At 36.8% G+C, this 18,825-nt stretch overlaps 1 protein-coding gene across 3 annotated transcripts in view; it reads right to left on the bottom strand.

Annotated features, from left to right (window-relative positions):
- Positions 1 to 18,825, bottom strand: part of jupb (junction plakoglobin b) — a 122,645-nt gene that overhangs the window by 84,751 nt on the left and 19,069 nt on the right. The window contains exon 1 of one of the 3 annotated variants that reach the window (XM_048203022.1): positions 2,901 to 3,082. The exons of the other annotated variants lie outside the window; for them this stretch is intronic. The gene's annotated coding sequence lies outside the window, so the exon portion shown is untranslated. Of the gene's footprint in view, positions 1 to 2,900; positions 3,083 to 18,825 lie in introns of those variants that run through there. 3 annotated transcript variants of the gene reach the window in all.

The raw sequence follows: 18,825 nt of genomic DNA, 5'->3' as shown, positions 1-18,825 counted from the left end.
CAGTCACAGTGTTTTATTTACTGCTGGTACTAGGTTACCATACAACCATCATCTGCTTGAACAACTTGACGGAAACGCAGCTAATTTGCATTCTTTCTTTTTTTCATTTTTTGCAAACTTTGAAAAGATTTGCTTTACGGTTCGATGGAAACCCAGCTACTGAAGCAATGCAACTTACGTGGTTAGGTCACATGACAAATGTAGTACATCTGGATTACAATCATACTATATAGATCATACAGTCATAATGGTTGCGAGGTAATTACTTACTTATAAGAACTACCGACTCAGAGGGTACGTGAATTTGGACATAGCCATTCATTTTCATTCTTTTTTGGCAGTGAGGCTGCCCAGCTACAGTTAAGATCGTAATATACTCAGGGCAAAGTTCTTGTTGATTCTTCGCTTAGGGGTAAAAAGTTGTTCAAAATACCTTTCAGCTGTATACTGTTCCCAGATAGCATACGTACATCTGCAAGACATCTGTACATCACTTCATCTGGAAAGCATCTGCTGTGTACAAACATCTGATAGACGTCTTTAAGATGTCAGTTTACAACCATTCTAAATCATAAACATCTTAAAGACATCCTCTAAACGTCTATTTGACATCTGACAGGAAACGTCCTATAGACGTATTGCAGATGAGCAAACACTAAAAAAATACATCCTCCAGATGTAAACACACACACATCAAATAGACGTCTGTGAGGTATGTGTGCTAATATAGTTAGGGAACATCCTGACGTCACCAGCTCTGCTGAGAGTGCTGCTTAGATGAATATGTAAATATGCGCTGCATGCTTTCCCATCAATAACAAAATAAACACAACAAAAATGAGAGCGGTGAAAAAACATCATGAAAAGCATCCGATCATAGCCATGTGGATGTCTGCAAAAGCTCTACAATTTGGTCACGTCTCGTTTATTTAGGCCTATATACCACTTTGTACAATATACTGCTTTGAAGCAAGTAGCATTAAACATAAAAACAGTGTTAGTCTTGCTTTCAATTAGAATTCCAACATCAATTTATATTATAAAGCAGCTTTCCAGTTTCTCTACTTGCATCTGACCTCGACAGACTGAACAGAAGAAATAAACCAGAGATTTTCATGTCAAAGAAGGCGGAGCCATGCAATCACCACAGACCAATGTTAGTTAACTGGAGCAAATTATTTGGGAAAGTTCGCTTTGGCAAGCCAATTAAAATTCCTCAAACAAACTCCAATAAAAAATTTGTTTTGGCCTGATTTTGTTCGAAACAACATCACACCAGTTCATTCTTCAATTTCGCCTGAAGCATATCAGAGCTTTTAGGAGTGCAGACAGTGATCCACCACCTGATACAACTGGATACCACGGCAGAGAAGAAACATAAAAACAAACAGCACAGCAATTATTTATGTATTCTCTGCCAGTGTGAACAGGGCTTGAGTTTAGAAGTGGTTTAATGTTTGAGGGGTGATTTCAATTTCACTTTGGATCAAATTTAAATGACTCTAACTCCAACAAAAACAGAACACAGTCAATCACGATCACAACATCTGCATTTGTGAATCTTTGTTAGGTGTAGTAGCTCAAAATTGTTAATCGCAGTCACAAAAAATATTAGTAGGCCTATAGTTATTTTACACAGTGTATTTGTATCTTACACAGATTTGTAAAATTATTGCACTGACATATGATTTTTTTCTTTATCAAAATTTTCATTAGTGTTTCAAAAATGATTTTTGAAGGATTTCTAAAGATGCCCAATCTCAAGGCGTTTACCACGGATTTCCATCTTCATGTTGCCACAGAAATCAACGTAGCACACATACTCTCCAAGATGTCTTTTAAAGAGATATTAATCTGGAAAACATCTGATAAACATCTTTTAAAAATCAGTTTTACATGCATCCTAAATCATAAACATCTTAAAAGACATTTTCTAAATGTCTATTCAACATCTGACAGAAAAACGTCTTACAGACCTATTGCAGATGAGCAAACACTAAAAAATAGGTTACATCTTCCAGATGAAAACATGCACATCAAATATGTGTGCTATCGAATAAAGTGAAATCACTAACTAAAACTGAATCAAGCAAAAATTGTACATTTATTATGATTTGTTACAATGATAAACTAACTATTTATCATAGGAATCGAACCCGGATGTCTACCGTCGCATAAATGCTAACAATTCAGCGTAAATTCGTAAGGTTTTTACGTTATAACGTTACCCCGAAAAGCTCTCGCACAGTTCAAACGCGATAATGATTTTACGCAATATTTCTGCGGTCTACGGGAATCAAACGGAGTTGACTTAGGTCATGCGCGTGAAACCGGTTTCACGAGACTCGGATCATATCAGACAAACTTACATTTTGCCAATTTAACAATCATATAGCTAAACGACGGAATGATCTTGCATTAGCTCGACACGTATCAGTGTATCTGCACTGAACTAACGTGAGCTCAAAGTTTAGATTAGAGGTTGAACATGCAAAACCCGGTAACATTATAATATCAAGATAATATAATAATATATTGCAGAAGAGCGCAATAATTTGGGGGATGAAATTATGCAACATCGCCTGATGTTTCGCATCTATCGAGTGTGACGAACTCCGGTGGGCTTTAAAGCAGCTTCCCTGTGTTATGTTTGATATAGAAGTGCTCCGTTATAGAACACGAGCACAAAATAAATACATACATAAATAAAGCAATACACACTTAAATATCAAGATCTCTAACCTATATGACAACACCAAACTCTAAAGATGCTTCATGTGCAAACGGCGTCCTGTGAAGCACATTATAAGGTTCATTTAACGGGAGAAGGGTGGCTTCCACGGTCGCCAGGGCAAAGTCATCATTTAAATGAGCGAGCATGCATCAGCAGACTTATTTACCTTACAGAATGATCACAATCCACTGGCGAATGTGTCTCCCAAAAAATCAGCTCGTGAATCCCTTCTCCGGCCCCAAGTCCCTCCGTCCACTCTTATCCAAGTCTGGCAAACGTTGAGCAAGAGTCTGACAGCAGCGGAACCCTCCGTGAAGTCTCCGGTTGCACGAGCGCACGAGTGGGCGGGACCTCTAGCGGTTCAGTTTCTACACCATCGGTAATTATTAGAGGATTCTGGCGCATATATTGTGACTGATGATTATTAATGCTTGCATATAGAGACATCAAGAGAATCATGTGTGATTTAAGGTTCATGTTCCTGCCTCCATGTCTTGACCTGCTGTTACTAGGCTGTCTTCTTCCCTATACAATTTTTATGGGTTAATGTTTCAACTTAATATTTAAAAATTAATAAATAAATCATGTAATTTTCTGAGTAACGCACAACATTAAGCAAATAGGCGCCTTTTAACATTTCCCACTTCATGCATTAGTCGGCCAATTAATTTCATTTTTTTTTTTCGTCTGAAATGGACTCTTTTATCCAATTTTGGATAATGGACACAACTTAAGCTGTCTGAATATAATTAAAAAGCATAGCCTACAACCGCTATCTATCGCTTATGTGCACATTACATAATTACAAAATTAAAAAAAAAAAAAAAAAAAAAAAAATACAAAAAAAGTAGCCAATTGTCATTTATTTTAAGCTTAAAGGGACAGTTCACCCCAAATTCTGTCATCATTTACTCACACTCATGTTGTTCCAAACCTGTATGAGTTTCTTTCTTCTGTTGAACACAAAAGAAGATTTTAAAAGAATGTTGGTAATCAAACAGTTGATGGCCCCACTGACATCCATGGGGGGGGGAAATACTATGGGTGCCGTCAACCTTCTGGTTACCAACATGCTTTAAAATATCTTCTTTTGTGTTCAACAGAAGAATTAAACTCATACAGGTTTGGAACAACTTGAGGGTGAGTAAATTATGACAGAATTTTCATTTTTGGGTGAACTAACCTTTAAGTTAAATATTAGCAATTGACAGAAGAACAGCTTTACTTCACTAGGGCTTGTATTTATATCATGGCTCTTTGCCACCAGTCTGCCACCATCAGGAGTCCTTTTGCAATGACTTCCAAAAAATTCCATATGCCAATTTGGATAAAATAGCTGCACTTATTATACCATATTTGCGTATTTACTAATTTTGAATTTAAAAAAAAAAAGTCTATTTTTTGTTCAGCTGTTGAGCACAAAAGTCATCACCCTCAATAAATATTGCAAAATATAAAATAATGATATTATTCGCTTGTTTCTGCACCTCATTGTTTAAACAGCTGAATGATTTCACTTCTGGTTAATGATATCTCATAAGGGTGGACCCCAAATTGTTATGGCCACAGATGACGGGGTTCAGTGCAACTTATTGTGCTCATTTTTATGAGGTTAGCTTAAATTTCCTAAAGTCCAGCAAGGAAATGACAAAATCCTTGGTTTCATTTAAAAAAATAATTCATATTTATTACAACCCAATTCGGGAAATGTTGGGGAAAAGTTTTTAAAATCTGAATAAAATTACTTAAAATTAATTAGTCTTAAAGACTTTCAGATCACATGAGCCAATATTTATTCACAATAGAACATAGATAACATAACAAATATTTAAAGGGAGAAATTTTATACTTTTATCCAATAAATGAGCTCATTTCAAATTTGATGCCCGCTTACAGGTCTCAAAAAAGTTGGCACGGGGGCAACAAATGGCTGAAAAAGCAAGACATTTTGAAAAGATTCAGCTGGGAGAACATCTAGCAACTAATTAAGTTAATTGATATCAGGTCTGTAACATGATTAGCTATAAAAGAGATGTCTTAAAGAGGCAGAGTCTCTCAGAAGTAAATATGGGCAGAGGCTCTCCAATCTGTAAAAGAATTACAAAGGCTTTGCAAATCTCATTATCTACGGTGCATAACATCATCAAAAGATTCAGAGAAACGGGAGAAATCTCTGTGCAAAAGGGTCAAGGCCGAAGACCTTTATTGGATGCCCGTGGTCTTCGGGCCCTCAGATGACACTGCATCACTCATCAGCATGATTGTGTCAATGACATTACTAAATGGGCCCAGGAATACTTCCAGAAACCACTGTCAGTAAACACAATCCGCCGTGCCATCTGCAGATGCCAACTAAAGCTCTATAATGCAGAAAGGAAGCCATATGTGAACATGGTACAGAAGCGCTGTCGTGTCCTGTGGGCCAAGGCTCATTTAAATGGACTGTTTCAAAGTGGAAAAGTGTTCTATGGTCAGACGAGTCCAAATTTGACATTCTTGTTGGAAATCACGGACGTTAAGGGAAGAGGAGGGAGAGGAGGGAGACCTTCCAGCGTGTTATCAGCGTTTAGTTCAAAAGCCAGCATCTCTGATGGTATTGGGGTGCATAAGTGCATTTGGATGTTTTGGAAGGCACTATGAATGCTGAAAGGTATATAAAGGTTTTAGAGCAACATATGCCCCCTCCAGATGATGTCTATTTCAGGAAAGGCCGTAGAAGAATCCGGGTGCTGAATTGGCATCATTTTAAACAAAGGACAACCACAAACTCTTGAGCAGCTGGAAACCTATATCAGGAAAGAATGGGACCAAATTCCAACACAAAACTCCAGAAACTCATAACCTCGATGCCCAGACTTCTTCAAACTGTTTTGAAAAGAAGAGGAGATGCTACACCATGGTAAACATGCCCCCGTCCCAACTATTTTGAGACCTGTAGCAGGCATTACATTTGAAATGAGCTCATTTTGTGCATAAAATTGTAAAGTTTTTCAGTTTAAACATTTGTTATGTTATCTTTGTTCTATTGTGAATAAAATATTGGCTCATGTGATTTGAAAGTCTTTTAGTTTTCATTTTATTCAAATTTAAAAAACGTCCAAACATTTCTGGAATTCAGGTTGTATAATTAAGATGAAATAAATGCAATATTTCATTCATTTCATTATAAAGAAGATACACTCTTAAACCGTGTAAACATGGAGACTGAACTGCAATCTTTGCTGGCTTTGTTGTCATTTTTAGCAGCCATTGTGCAGTTAAACTCTGCATTTTTTAAATACTGCAGCTACCTACATGCACAAGAGACAACTTTAAACATTTGTACGTGAATGCCCAGTGTGCATGAACGGTCATGTGACGTGTTTTCGGTCGTGTAGTGTAGATGGAGATCGTTTCTGAAACGCTGTGGAAATGCCAGTGTAGACGAGGATCGTTTTCATTTTAAAACGTTGTTTTAACATGAAAATGCACAAGTGTAAATGGATTTTTAAAATGTTATTCACACTAAGAAAAAAATTATTCTTTTAAGAACTGATCACTGAAAGGTTCTTTGGGTTCTTCGATCTGTTAAAACCCCCTTTTAAAACCTTTATTTTTGTGTATCAACGTCTAAATTCTGCAAAAAATACTTCTGGAGGAACTCAAGAATGACTCTTATCTAATATCTAATTTTGTTAAATGGGTCTGATCCCTTCTCAAAGGAATCTGATATCTCGCCTTTCACACTTAATTTAAACATTAAAGGATTAATTCACTTTCAAATGAAAATTACCCCAAGTTTTACTCACTCTAAAACCATCCTAGTGTATATGACTTTCTTCTTTCTGATGAACACAATCAGAGATATAATAACGCAACCAAGCTTTATAATGGCAAATTACAAAAAAAAACAAAAAACAGAACTGTTGTCACGTCAGTTAAGCCTTTTCTGTAAGTTGAATAGGGAAGGCGTAGGACGTAGCGTAAGCTTTTTGAACTGCGAGAGTTTTACACTTTCTTCGTACGTTGAATATGGAAGGCGGTAGGGCTGGGCAATATATCGCATGCGATTCTCACGCGCATTTCGTCAGTAAAGCCGGTTCCCTGATTACCGCTAAACGAACAAGCCACGCAAAATCGCGTTCAGTATCGAAGATGAATCTACTTCGATAATGAACCCGATTTTGCGTGGCTTGTCCATGAACTACGGCTCTGTCTATTAAAAGGCGCTCCATTTGAAAGCAGGTGATGGCGATTTAGCGGTAATCAGGGAACCGGCTTTACTGACGAAATGCGCGTGAGAATCGCATGCGATATATCGCCCAGCCCTAGAAGGCGGTCTGGCGGAAGCTAGATATTTTACTTCATAACTGGTTAAATATGGATTTTTTTTTTTTTACACAAATGCATTGCTTCGCTTCAGAAGGCCTTTATTAACGCTCCGGAGCCGTGTGGAATATGTTTATGATGGATGGATGGATGTGGATGGAAGCACTTTCTTCAGCTCATACTCGTTGATCCCGCTCACTGCCATTATAAAGCTTGCATGCATCAGTATATTTATTAATATATCTCCGATTGTGTTCGTCAGAAAGAAGAAATTCATATACACCTAGGATGGCTTGAGTAAAGCTTGGGGTAATTTTCATTTGAAAGTGAAGTAATCCTTTAAGAAATAAATTATTTAGCAGAATAAATTATGTCCAATAAATCAAAGTCTGATTTATTTTTACCTCTTCCTCTGAATTGGATGGATGAGCAGATTCAGTGCATCCCATCTCAAGACCCCATGTTTACCAAATCAGACAGACGTTGTCTCTTCACTCGGCTTCACTCTAGTTGAAGCCAATGCAACTACAAGATTGTGCAACATGCCACATTTTGAAGGAAACAAAATCCAGTGGCTTCACAGCTTCAAGTTGTTGCTGAGGAAAATTGTTTTCGTTATGACTTCTTTTTAACACTCAACAGCAGTGGTTATCGCTCCAAAATCAAAAAATAAAAAACAGATTATTAAAAAAACATATTGGAGATCAAGATTTCCGCTGCTTAAAAAGACAGCTTGAAAGGAGAGAATCTGGCTTTTCTAAGAACCAGGATAATACAGTAATAAAGCTCATTATATCAAGAGTTTCTGTCTAAGAGCTTGTTAAAGGTTATTCTCATCACCACTGCTTGAAACCCAAAGCCACAGTTTTGAGGTGCTCCGTTTTCTCCATGATTACTGGGAGACAAATGCACATTTTCTCTTATTTAAGTAACTCCCTCAGCTGTCTGGGGCATAATGAAAGCTTTCCACTTTTGTTGCCATGGTGAAAAACCATAATTCCTGCCACTTTTGATATCTAAGGTTTTAAAACCCCTTTCCTGCACTTGAAAGTTATAAAATGTCTGTCCAAAGCCAATCAGCTAGAATTCTTACAATAATTGCACTTTTTGCAACTCAATTTTCTCCTTCTCTTGTATGTTTCTGCCACAGAATTTGTTGCATTCGTATTGCTTTTATCATTATTTTTGACCTAAATGTACACAGAGGATCATGGGAATAATTAAAAATTTCCAAAAGAGCTCTGAGAGAAAACTTCACATACAGTATGTGGTCTTGAAGTCTGCTTATTTATGTGAATATTCAGTTGATATATCCTCTTAAGACATCAAAACAAGCACTTAATGATCCATCATTGCATAAATAATATTCTGGATAAAAACAGTCTTGTCTGCTTCCAGTGAGACCCAAATCAATCAACCATCACCAGAACAAACACTGGCAAACGCTGCCTAAACATAGCCTAGTGTTGCCAAGGAGAAGCTTCCTCCACATGCTGCATGCGCTGCGAACATCCCTAGTGCTTTCCATGATTAATACATTTCTCCAATCACCGGTTGCCCTTATCGAGGCAATTGTCATCACAATTCGCAGAGATGCTTTCATAACCAATTCATCTCAGCAGGATTGCAGAGATAATCTTGCTCTGCAATATTTACATGGACGTTTTATATACATTACAGCTCTTCATACGCCCCATGTGGTCAGGCATTCATACATGAAGATCTGTTATGGACAGTGTTGGGGAAAGTACTTTTAAAAGTAACGCATTACAATATTGCGGTACTCCCTAAAAAAGTAACTAATTGCATTACTTTTCATAAAAAAGTAACTAAGTAATGTGTTACATTACTTTTGAGTTACTTTTAGTCACCTGGGCTGGGCTTGCTTGTTTGTTTTTTAATAACAACAGAAAAGTTCTATTTTTGGCAAATGTTAAGGCCTTTTTTTACACCAAAAGTGAAATGAATAAGGCTGAAGGAAATGCATATTTACACCTGTACAGTAGAGGGCGCTGCTCAAACAAACCTTACAAATGTGCTGCCATTCTTGATTAAAGAAGAATAGGATACAGGATAAAAAAGTTCAACACTTTTATTTCTAAATCTAATGTATTTTTTGCTTATTAGAATGGTTGAAGGTCAACAGCAAAGACATTGGTTAATAAAGTGAGATTAAATACATAAAGTATATTTGTGTAATTTAATATAGTTAGATATTACAGGTTTGTATAAAATTCTGAGATTGCATTTCACTGTTTTTATACTTTTTGAGGAATACTGAATGTTTTCGTGCAAGTGATTTGAGTAAATGCATGTTCACATTTAGTCTAGAACTACAATAACCATCATGTTCACACAGCGCACACAACCCCTCTGCACTTTATTTCTCTCAACATGGTGACAGGAGAGCTGTCAGTCAATAATTGGGAAAAAGTAACTTGCGTTACTTATTGGAAAAAGTAACAGATATTTTGTTGTAAATTGAAAAAGTAATGTGTTACTTTACTAGTTATTTAAAAAAAGTAATCTGATTACATAATTCAAGTTACTTGTAACACTGTAGATTTATATAGTAGAGATTTTCACATTAAATGAAGAAAATGGTTGTCAAGGTGTTGCTAGGTACTAGGTAGTAACTTAGTACAGTATGTTCCATGTAAGATACATTTACGCTACCATTCGAAAGTTTGGGTTTATGCTCACCAAGTCTGCATTTATTTGACCAAAGAGAGCATAATATTTTGAAATATTATATGGCCTACCATTTAAAATAACTGTTATCCATTTGAATAAATTCTAAAATGTAATTTATTCCTGTGATAGTAGAGCTAAAGAGGCCACTGGAGCGATTGCTAATGATAGACTCGAGAGCAGTGGAACAGACAAGGGCAGCCAGTATTAACGCCTGGATCTGTGCACAGCTGAATCATCAGACTAGGTAAGCAAGCAAGAACAATAGCGAAAAATGGCAGATGGAGCAATAATAACTGACATGATCCATGATAACATGATATTTTTAGTGATATTTTTAAATTGTCTTTCTAAATGTTTCGTTAGCATGTTGCTAATGTACTGTTAAATGTGGTTAAAGTTACCATTGTTTCTTACTGTATTCACGGAGACAAGAGAGCCGTCGTTATTTTCATTATTAAACACTTGCAGTCTGTATAATTCATAAACACAACGTCATTCTTTATAAATCTCTCCAACAGTGTAGCATTAGCCGTTAGCCACGAAGCACAGCCTCAAACTCACTCAGAATCAAATGTAAACATCCAAATAAATACTATACTCACATGATCCGATGCATGCATGCAGTATGCGTGACAAACACTTTGTAAAGATCCATTTTGAGGGTTATATTAGCTGTGTGAACTTTGTTTATGCAATGATAGAGTCGAGAGCTCGGGAGGGGGCGGAGAGCACAAGCAATTAAAGGGGCCGCAGCCTGAATCGGCGCATTTCTAATTATGCCCCAAAATAGCTGATTAAAAAAATGTATAAAAAAAAATCTATGGGGTATTTTGAGCTGAAACTTCACAGACACATTCAGGGGACACCTTAGACTTATATTACATCTTGAAAAAAAAACGTTCGATGGCACCTTTAAAGCTTCTTTGGTGTTTCCATGGTTTCTACAAAATAAAACTGGAAACCGAGGGTAACACAGGTATGATGACATTGATCCGTGTCCTGATTAAAATTGCTTATTTCTCTGGATTTAAACATTATTGGAAACATTTGGGATAATGCAAGTACACAAGTCAACAAAATATATAACATTGTTCTAGTGGTTTTTGGATATTCTAATCCAAAAATCTTACATATTGTGCCTTTAATGCAAAATAAAACTTACTGACCCCTAACTTTTTATTGCATTATGATATTCTGATTACATGTTATAGATCTATATGATCTATAGCTCTACATGACTTTTTTGCCATACTCTGTGGAATATGTTACAATAACATTGTGGAATACGTTACAAGCAGAAATTATGCAAGCCAAATCTGCAGACTTGTTTTGCAATTAGCAGGACAATCTGAGTAATTCTGCAGAATAGATTTCTACATCGTAAAATTTGTTTAATAGAGCTAAAAGCAATATATTAGTAACTGAAAACACACTCAAATTAACCAGATTATTTATCCTAATTAAACAAATACATAAGTGGCGGAGTACTTTCTGCCGAGTTTTGCGAGTGAGTAATAAAAATAATGGGTGGAAATATCAGAGAACCTTCCCTCATCCACAAAATCATGTACCTGAACTCCAGTGGGAGAAAAACAAACTATGTTTTGCCTGTCTGTTCACATCTCTTTCAGGCTGCGTATGTGTAATGCTCTTTTATAATTACTAAATGATGTGTTTAGTGCAAAAGATCATTAGCGCCAAACACAAGGTGAGGCAGTGACATTTCATCTCATGTTATGTCAGCTTGAAAGAAAATTGTGAAGCCTTGTTTCAGGAAATTAGCTTCCAGGGGGATGTGAGAACGTTTGATTGTAGATGAAAGAGAGCGATATATTGAAATGGAAATGTGTCTGACTGACTGTGGACATGAATATTGCCCCTCAGGGATAAATAAATCACATGCATTCAGCTATCTCTCTATTTGCGCATAAAAGCCTGTGCGTGTCTCTATATATGTGCTTTATTTGTTTATCCCTACGTTTGCCGAGGAGACAAAGCAGTAGTTTTATTATATATCCTGCCAGTATTAACCACTAATTTACTTAATAATTTGTGGATATTTACATAACATGGCCTGCTCAGACACTTTTCTGGCCATCCGTTCTACTGTGAGACCAGCATTTGATTTATACTACAAACACTTATAGAAAACACTGCCAAAACATTATTCAGGCAAAATAACAAATGTGCATTCCCCTTTCAGCGCCCGACATTCAGCAAGCACCCTGCTCATCATTACACTGGCATTCAGCCTCTGTTATAGATCCACTGCGATTAGACAGATGGGTAATATAGTACACACTGGTCGGGTATCTCAGAGGAATGAGGAGGTTCATTGCCGCCTACAGAATGGGACGTCCTCAGTGCACATACAGTTAATACATACAATTCCCTAGTACACACCCAAATGTGCTGATATGTAGGACAACTTTGCATTGATAAGGAACAATATAGACCATGGGTTTCCCAGATGGGGTTTTTGAGAGAACTGCAGGGGGTTCATGAGTTGATGAAAAACTAAAAATTAATTAGCCTATTAAATGTTTGTGAACTCCTGTAGACTATGAAAACATACTACTTATTTAAACTGCCATATTATACTATTTTAAAGGTTCCTAATGTGTTTTGGAGGTCTCCTACAACAGGTTTACATGCGTCCAATGTCAAACAACACTTTAATTTTCTCATAATATACAGGGCACATCACCTCAAGCAATGTCGGGCCATTTTTGAGCATCGGTCGGCTTAGTTTTTTCTTGTGTTTAGCACTGTTGGCTCTATTCGGACATCATCTGTGTTTTTTTTTTTTTTTTTTGGTCAATACAGCATTTTGAATCAGCATTGGGCCATCGGTGAGAAAGAGAACTCTGATTGACTGTTCAGCTTAGCGAACGAGTCAATGCACGAGAATAAAAGCAAAACTGATGAAAGCTTGAATGAAGAAAGTGATCAGCGTGATTGATATTCAAGCTCTGCTTTGTTTACGGTTTGTATATCTGCAGTCCTAGTTTTAGTTTTTGAATGATGAAATGAGACTACTGATACCTGCTGATATAGACAGATATTAACTTGCACGCATTGATGACACTCTTTTTGTTCAAGCACAGCTTTTTGGCCGAGACGCTGCTGACAAAAGACGACAACACAGCCGCTAGTTCCAGGGTTGCTAGGTTTTCACAACAAAACCTGCCCAATTGCTACTCAAAACTAGCCCCAAAGCAGCCCAATCATATTTCAGGGGGGTCCCCAGTAAAAATTGTGGTAAAAAAATTCTGGGTAGTAAAATCTGCATTTTTGTCAGGGTTCACCTGATAAAATTTGCATTCCAGGGGCTAAATATAATGTTATTTGGAGTCGCTTCAACCCACCAACATGAAAAAAAAACCATTGCGGCAACAGTGATAAAAGTAGCCTATTTCCGTGGGAAAACCACGGACTTGGCAACACTGGCTAGTTCTTTGACTTCTGCTTGGTGTGTCCCGGCACTTAGTAGGCTTGTTCGACTTCATGCAGCGCCGCAAAGATCGGCTGCCGCCTGACAAAAGCAATGCATTCTGGTTAGAATATTTGTCCGACTTTGATCGCCGCTGCAGCCGCCTTACAATCACACGTGCCATCAAAGTACTGCGAGAGCAAATTGAGACCATCAGCCTAGGTCAGGCGCTGCAGTTGCTCAAAGTCGGCTGCGAAAGCCTTGATGACGACACACTTTATTCTCATTGGTCAGATTCTGTGATGACAAGGATGATGTGTGTTCATGTGTTTTTTCTTAAGTTCCTGTATTTAATCAATCTTGATATTGAATATCTGATATTCAAACAAAACACACAAACAATAACAAAAATTAAGATTACGCTATCTAGTAAATATGTACAATCAATGCAAAAATCGCATGGTCTGCCATGAATGATGTTGGTTCAGCACACTACGGAAAGCATGGTCAGAAGTGTCTGACCTGACGGCCGTCTCTGTACGCCTCCCCCGCCTGCAACTGGTAAATCTCGCCAGCCGGTGGAAGGCTAGTGTAGTTCATCTTGAACAAGCCTAATTTTTCTAAAAGTCTGAAAGTTCATCTCTCTAAACTCCTCCTTTCTGCCAGCCTCCTCTGTTCTGATTGGTCAGACGACCCAGTCTGTTGTGATCGGTCAATCGCTTACAGCACATGTCAGAAACTAAACGGCCATTAATTTCAGCTTCCTCAGTGATTGATATACACAGTGATACAAAGAGGAACTTCCTTTTAAAGTCTGTGCAAAGCGCATTTGCAGTGCTGAAAATACTGTCTTCTTGACAGGTCGACAACACAAAACAAAATCTTCTAGGCCTCAGCTACAACTACACTGTTTGAGGGTGGGTTAAAGTAGACGTTAGACCATAGGCCTTTGATTTTTGAATATGTTTTTATACTTTTTGTATTCTATTGTGTTTAATTTCTATGGTATTTTTATTGATAATTTGATGTACTCCTGCCCAGGGACAGCAGATGAAATTTAGCTCTGTAGCTAATTCTGGGGTAATATTTTATTGTCCATTGTCCCTGTCAAATAAAGAATAAATAAAAATAAAAATAAAAATAGGCCCAAGACCATAGGCTGTCATTATGCAAATTTGTTACATTGTTACATAGGTACGTAACAGGAAGTGAGACTTCTAACGACTTGTTTTGGCAGTTCAGAATCGATTCCTTTAGGAGGCATTTTGTTTAAGGAGACATTAAATGTGTCATACACTTTCATCCTTAAAACTTTGCACACCTTTTACATTCACAAACAGCGATACTATACACTCCATGAAAGGTAATATACAAAAAAGCATAATAGGGGCACTTTAAATAATGAATTTAGAACATAGAAAAAAAATCCAACGCAATTTGTAAACCATCAATATTTTGCTTTCAGTATGAATTATGCTCAATTGACAGCATAATTGACAGCACATTGGCATAAATGTTCAAATTAAATTTGGCTGGTCCCTTTTTTTTAAGAAAGAAAGAAAGAAGCCCAAATTGAGGTTTCAGTGAAGCACTTAAAATGGAAGTAAATGGGGACAATATACTGGAGAATTTAAAAGCAGAAATGCCATACTTATAATTTTATGAATGCACTTAATTTTTTTTTTTTTTTTTTTTCCAGTTTAAATTATAATTTTTAGTTGTTTTAGGGTTTGTAGCATTCCGTCATCATGGCAACGAATCTGTAAAATTGGATATGACTTTACACAGAAAAGCGATTTATCAGACTAAAATCATGTTACATATTGTTTGTCTTGTGGCTAAACTGCTGAAACTGAGTATTTTAATGCTTACAAATTGGACCTATTCATCATATTATAAGTGCCTCGCTGTGTATATATTGGCATTATGCAATCAAAAAAATCATGTCAAATCATGATTGTTGGTTTTCAGTAATAATTGCATGTTACTTCAACACATTTACACCAGGAAATAACAATAATTTACATTGATATTATCCAAACCCCAATTTGAAACAGTTTGATCATTTTTAAGGCCCTGTGTACTATTTCATTTTAATAGAAAAAAACTAAAAATTTCTGTTAAAAAATGTCTGACATTTCATTTCCAGTGACTCACAAATGAGAAATGTAATTAGTGATTCATCCTAAGGAGACAGTAACATGACAATAACATTAGTGACACAAAATTTCCAGCACAACTCTGGAAAGGACAGAACAGACCGTGTTTGTCCCCACATCAAAAGCACAGCGACAGTTTCAGATGGATTGTGGGTTAAACCGGATGAGTCAGACAATGTTCCTCATACAGTTTTCCCGTTTAAAACAGCCTCCACTGCTGCTAGAATATGTCGCGCAGCCCAACACTTATCCGCAAGGACACACAGAGAGCACAGTGTTAAAAGGGGAGACAGAGAAGTCAATTATATGTTACATAAAAGAGGTCATTGTTCCTTTAACATACTGGGACTATAAAACAATACAGCCTTAAAGTGAAGTGTAAGTTGTAACAGTCATTGCTCGGTACAATCAAGATACAATGAACCTGACATATTGTGCCATTTGAAATCACGTCAAATGTATAATAGTTTTATTATTATTCATTAAAAATTATTATATGTATAAGTCAAAATTCATAATTAAAAAAGATGCATAAAACAAAAAATGTATTTTAAAAAACTTTATATATATTAAATTATATATTAATTATATTATATATTTTATATTATTTAATTTAAAATAGTACATTAAAGTTTAATAATTTCATATATTTTATACTATTAGTATAAAATATTATTTTAAATAAAATTCTAATGATTTATTTTCAATTTTACTCACTAAAAAAAAAAAAAAAAAAAATCAACATTGATTGACCACCTATTTATAATATTAACTTACTGCAAATGTAAATACAATCAAGCTATTGTGTACTAGTAAGAAAAACTTTCAACATCTTTTTAAGCAGCTTTTAAAACTTGGATTTTGTCATGGTCTGACTTTTCCATTATGTTCCTGATTTGATTCTCCATGCTCTTTTTTTTCCCCTCACCGGTATGTTTAAAGCATTTAAATATAGCCGAGCTGAGTGTAGCTGAGCTTTGATGAGGTTGAATGTGAAAGTGCTCTTCACAGAGGAGAACAAGGCATTATGGGATAAATGCGGCTGTACATTGTGGCTGCTCTCGCACAAAAGCCATCACTGACAATGGCTGAGGGAAGGTAACTCGATGTACGTAAACACAAACACACACACTTTTCAGAGTGGCAGCTGCGCTCATCTGCCCAGCAGGGATAACGAAACACAGACGGACGAGAGAAAAGGGGAAACGAACGGGCATGAAAAAGATTAAATAAACTTGGTTGGTATAGCGCACCAAAGGAGTTGCACGCATACAAGTGTGAATGTGTGTGCATTTATAAAAAAGGGAGAAAATGCATGTTGTATGAAATTGGTAGGACGTGAGAGAGAGAGAATGACAGTGAGGGGGTGGGGAGGGAGAACGAGAGAGGCAAAAAAAGCACAAAGGATTCTGTGGCGAGAGAGATTGCTGTAGCCATAGAGCAGCACTAGCAATGGAATATGCAGGCCTGTTACAGCCTCGGGGCTTCTGGGTAAATAGAGAGAGCACAGCAGGATTGGCCTGGTTTGCTCTATGGCTTACCTAATGCTATTGTGAATGAAGATCCGCACTGTTTTCAGAAACGGTTCAGTTCCATTCAGATTCAATTCAATTCAGCTATGCTTTCTGCAATAAATGGCTAATCTTTATTCTGAAAATCTGAAAAGTTCCTGTAACATAAAAGATGTCAAGCTCACAGTCATATTAATGGAGTACTGGCATTATGAATAAATCATCAGAGGGGGTTATTTAAGATATGGAAGATTTGCACTAATTAGTAGTGTTTGTCATGCATCACTTCTTCTGTTGCTCATGCAGAGTGATGGGTTTTTTTAAATCTGTATCTCTAAATATTAAATTTAATTTATGCTACAGACATGAATGATTCCTCAAAAATTATGTGTCTTGTTGAAAATTTTCACCTGGTGGACAATAAAAGAGGTTAAAAGTCCCATAGACTTATATTGAGGAAAGGTCCCAATCCATATCTAGAGATTATAATGAAGGTGGTTTCTTTTAACCTACAAGTAACCACCTAAAAACCATCCAGAAGATCTTAGCAACCACATAGCAACACCCTGGCAACAGCAACAGGACTCTAACATCATGGCAGTCAAGTTTTGCATTGGCGAACACCATTCGTAATTTCTTCAGAAAATATAAACCGACTTGGGCCAGTAGACAATCACTTAAAATACCCTAACAACCACATAGCAACAGGCTAAAAAAAAACATAAGCATTTGGGCAACAGCCCACAACACTAACATCATGGTGGTTAAGTTTTGCATTTACGAACACCACTTACATTTTCTTCAGAAAATGTAAACAAACTTGTGCCAGTAGGCAACCACCTAGAAACCACCTTAGCAACCACATAGCAACACTCTGGTAATGGCCCATGACACCTAACATCATGGCAATCAAGTTTTGCTTTGGTGAACAACACTCACATTTTCTTTAGGAAATGTAAACAGATTTGGGCTAGTAGACAACCACCTAGCAACCACCCAAATTACCTTAGCAACCATATAACAACACCCTGGCAACGGCCCACAACACCTAACATCATGACAATCCAGTTTTGCATTGGTGAACACCACTCACATTTCCTTTAGGAAATGTAAACAGATTTGGGCTAGTAGACAACCACCCAAAACACTTTAGCAACCACATAGCAACAGGCTAAAAAATCATTATGGTAGTGAGATTTGCATGAGTAACCACCACTCATATAATCATCAGTGTCATTGTTTGTAGATAATTAAAAATGACAAAATGTTAAACTTTTTTTTTTGCACATGGCTGGTTGACCCAAAACAGCCTGAAAATATAGACCAGGGTCAAGATGACTAATGCCGGACTGTATATTTGTGGATCTAATGCAATGTGACACATCACAAAAGATTTGATTCAAACATACATACAGCACTGCGAATTGCCTTTGTAGTTGAAAACATGTGGCCATTATGGACGTTGCAAGTGTGCTGCTATTGTTTGAAACCATTTTATCATTGTTGACTGTGCCGCTCACTCTCTGCCAATTGTGGCAATAATGGATGGTGCATTTAGAGGAAAATGTGTACCAGAGAAACAAAAATAAATACAGCAATATCATTTGAGACACATTCAGAGCAGCTGGAGATAAAGGGTGGGAACTACAGAGATTTTGCTTTTGTTTGTATTACAATTTGCATGAATGCAGACTCGTGAACATTTCTGACCTTTTAAAGCAAGTATTGTTTCTAATAACAAGCCTCACAGATAACAGAATAAAGATGTTAACATTTTCTGAAGAATACGTGAGGGGTGTACGATTGTGCAAAACTCAATGCCATGATGTTAGGGTGTTGTGGGTGTTTGTCAGGGCATTGCTATGTGGTTGTTAAGGCCTTCTGGGTAGTTTTTTATAGGTGTACTGAAAAAAGCAACAATTCAGAATGGTATCAAAGCAGAAGATAACTCATAAACAATTTCGATAGTGCAGAAGTTAACATTTG

The sequence above is a fragment of the Megalobrama amblycephala genome, linkage group LG9, assembly GCF_018812025.1.
Source record: "Megalobrama amblycephala isolate DHTTF-2021 linkage group LG9, ASM1881202v1, whole genome shotgun sequence".
Taxonomy (NCBI): domain Eukaryota; kingdom Metazoa; phylum Chordata; class Actinopteri; order Cypriniformes; family Xenocyprididae; genus Megalobrama; species Megalobrama amblycephala.
This window is presented reverse-complemented; position numbering and strand designations above follow the sequence as displayed.